This window comes from Pinus tabuliformis, chromosome 6 (genome assembly GCF_031772625.1).
Source record: "Pinus tabuliformis cultivar Carrire ecotype Pingquan chromosome 6, CPIR1, whole genome shotgun sequence".
NCBI classification, from domain to species: Eukaryota; Viridiplantae; Streptophyta; class Pinopsida; order Pinales; family Pinaceae; genus Pinus; species Pinus tabuliformis.
In genome coordinates, this window is record NC_142292.1 from 582095344 (window position 1) to 582099026 (window position 3683).

A 3683-nucleotide genomic window follows, 5' to 3' on the forward strand; every position below is an offset into this window, starting at 1 on the left:
ATGTGTCCATACCACATTTCATAAGGAGTCTTGTTTCTAATAGCATCAGATGAACATCTACTCTTTACACATACAACACATAGAATTGTATTAGCCCAAAACATTAATTTATATTTTTTAAAAACATCATGGAGCGCACCATATTTATGATTGTCCTATTCATTCTTTCAACTACTCCGTTCTGTTGGGGATTATAAGGCACAATTGTTTGATGTTTGATCCCATGTTGGTGAAGATAGTTTTCAAATTCATTTGAAGTGTATTCTTTTCCATTATCAGTGAAAATAGAGCTAATATGAGATTGTGCATCATTTTCAATCCATGTATGAAAGTTCTTGAATGTTTGAAAAACATCAGATTTGTTCTTCAATAAATAAACCCAACACATTCTGGTGTAGTCATCAATAAATGTCATCATGTATTTATTTCCATTTGCAGAAGGAATAAGTATTGGACCACATAAATTTGAATGAATGAGTTCAAGTTTTCTATGTGCTCTGGAATGTGAATCATGAAAATACTATTTGCTATGCTTTCCTAGAGTGCAAGCATCACATTCCTTAAGTTTCCTAGGAATTGTAGGAAAATCAATAACACTAGTTTTCTTCAACAAGCAGAGGTTGTCATAGTTCAAATGTCCAAATCTAGCATGCCATAATAAACTTGATGGAAATGTACCTTCCTCATAATGAGGATTGTATAAGAAATTTTGTGCACTAGCAGAGGTACCCTGCAACTTAAGGAGCCTTTCTTCTATCCCTGTCATGACAAGTGAGTGGTTTGATGCTTTTCTCACATCAACCTTGCCATCAAACATATGAATGGAGTGTCCTTGCTAGCGTATGTGGACGAAGGACAACAATTTTCTCCTCAGTTGTGGGAGATATAAAACATGATGCAAAAAAAGTCTGGAAGACCAAGTAATTTAACCTTGATTGTGCCAAGCCATGATGGCTTGAGTTTTTATTTGTCTGCAAAGTATACTGCTCCATCAACATTGTCAGTATATTCTTCAGAAAAATCTCTTCTAAAATTCATGTGAAAAGTTGCTCCTAAATCAAGCAACCAATCATTTCTCCAAGAAGCAAGTGAAGCATTAAATAAGTCTTCATTTACTCCAATATTATAGTGTGCGAAAACATAGCGAGTGGATTCAATTGCTTTACCTTTATATTTGTCATTAATTTTACCTTTGGTTTGGTTTTTTTTTTGCTCAATTCTATCGCAAGGCAACTTGCATGTGGATGCATCATGTGATCCATCTCTTTCACAACGTATACAATGCAAATCTGATTTTTCTCCTTGAGATTGTCTGCCCCCCTGCCTCTAAAATTTCTTCCTCTTCCTCTTTGACCACCTCTTGCTCTGGAAGAATCTTGAGAAAGATTCTTCTCTATATGTGCAAGACACACAACCTCTTCAGAAGACTCAAGAGATATCTTCTTCCCAAAATCTTTCTCTCTTTCAGCAATTTTTTTTCACAAGGGAGTCAAATGTAATATCTTTGAGGTTTCCATTTGCTTGCAATGACTCAAGATAATTTGAGTAAGTGGGATAAAGTTCCTTGAGAAAAGCTATCATAGGAATGTTCGGTTCAACATTAGTGACTTTAATATCATGCATAATAGATTTTACTTCTGATGCAAGAGAAAGAGGATCATAATTTTGTAATTCAAGGCTGAACAATTTAATCATGAGTTGAACAACTTCAAGTGCAGAGTGTGAGTCATATAGTTCCTTCAATTTTTGTATGGCTTCAAAATTGTGTGAAAATTTCAAAATATTGCAACTCACCTCTTTATTTACTGATGTTGCAATCAATGCATAAGCCTTGTTGTTCTTATTTTCCCAAATGGGAAATTCCTTGTCTGAGGTAGGTTGTTCTGGTTCTTTGTCTTCGTCTTCAACACACACTCCTTTCCACAACTCATTAAAAATGATAGTGTGTTTGATTTTCCATGACCATTTTGGACAGTTCTCCTTTCTGGTGAGAACCATTCCCACAATAGATATCAATGAATGCATTTTAAAAAATCTGTGTATTGTAAAAAAAATTTACCTCTCCTACCAATATGCTGTAAGAAATTGCATTTCTAATGTATATAAGAGAGGTGTATATGGAGGAGAGAGAATTTGGGAAAAAGTATTAACTGTGTATTGACTAGAGTGTAAAAAACAGTGCAGAGTGTTATGATATATAACTAAACAGAGTCCCATAACCGAGAGAATCATTGCATGAACATAGTTTTGCTGGAATCATATATCATTTTTTTTCAATGAGTATACATTGAGTCCCATAAATGATAGAGAAAGGAAAAATGGTGGCTGGTGTTGGCTTGTTGGCGCTTGACCCAGGTTCAGAAGTGATTGAGCCAAAAAAATCCTGAAACTACTGGCCCTTTTGGCAATAGTCCATGGAGCGCGGACTGAGGTCTCATCCGAGGTAGTATGAGAGGGTGTTGGAACCAGGTTTCCGCACCCCAGGGATGTCTTGATGAGGTCTGGGAAGTTCGCAAACCACTCTCGCATGCTTGCACTGTTTTGCGCAACCAACTGATCTTCATGTAGCTCTGTAAAGAGCACGAAGAGACACTATCTAGATCCTTGATCCTTACTATGTTATTATTGTAGATCTTAACTTACTTATGTGGGCCCAATATTCTCATTCACCATTCAACATTTATAACAAGTGCACGCAATCATAAACTATAAAGGGATGCAAAGATATAACATAAGTATAAACATATAGATCTATGAGCCAATGTAGAATATTTCAGAATCAACTTATCTTTTATTAGTCCTCTGTTTCAATATAATCCCCACTCAGCCCTATGCACTCTACTGCAGGGGTCTACGCACACAGCTGCGAACTCTACCAAGCCTCTGCGCACATAGCTGCAGAGCCTCTTCCTATTCCTACAACCCAAGACTCGGACTTACAGATTTAGAGCAAATTCCTTATTCAAAAAACCATAACTTTTAAGATCAAGACTAGCCAAAGAAATGACTTCTACACTTAGAGCCTCACTCTATTTATACATTCCCATGGTCCACGAACCCTGCATAGGCCGACACATTCTATATTAAATTACATTTTTTTACGGTAGACAACCCTAGACTGTTGCACTCAGCGCTTGCATTTTGCGGCGTCTTTACATTACATTGACCCAAAAACTCATCTTTAAGCCTGAAAAACCCACTATGAGGGGATCCGCTGCCCAATAGGCCCCCAACACAATCATGGTGACTTGTCCCAAGTCACTCGGCTGGTGTGGTGATCTTTACACAGAGTCCATCCAACAACTTTTGCGCTTCGCTAACGTCTGCCACACATTCCTTCATTGTTTGTTGTATCAGTTGTGTGCGACTCTCCGATGCATCATTTTCAAAGGCACCTTCTTGCCTTAGCGCATATGTATCCTACATCTGGGCCAAATTTTCCTCAATCGTGGCAGTGATTGTGAATGCTTCCTCGAGCCAAGGCTGGATGTGTGCTTTAAGTGTTGCTTCGTTTCGACGTGTGGCATCCACTTGTTCCTCCAGAGCCTGGGCCTGCCTCATCCTGGCCAATCGCTGAGTTAGGGCGACCATTTGCGTGGTCCCCTAGGCATTGTCGTAGGCCTACTACGACTCTCATGTTTTTGTCTCTAATTGCTGTAGCATTGGGTCTTTCTGCAGGCAAG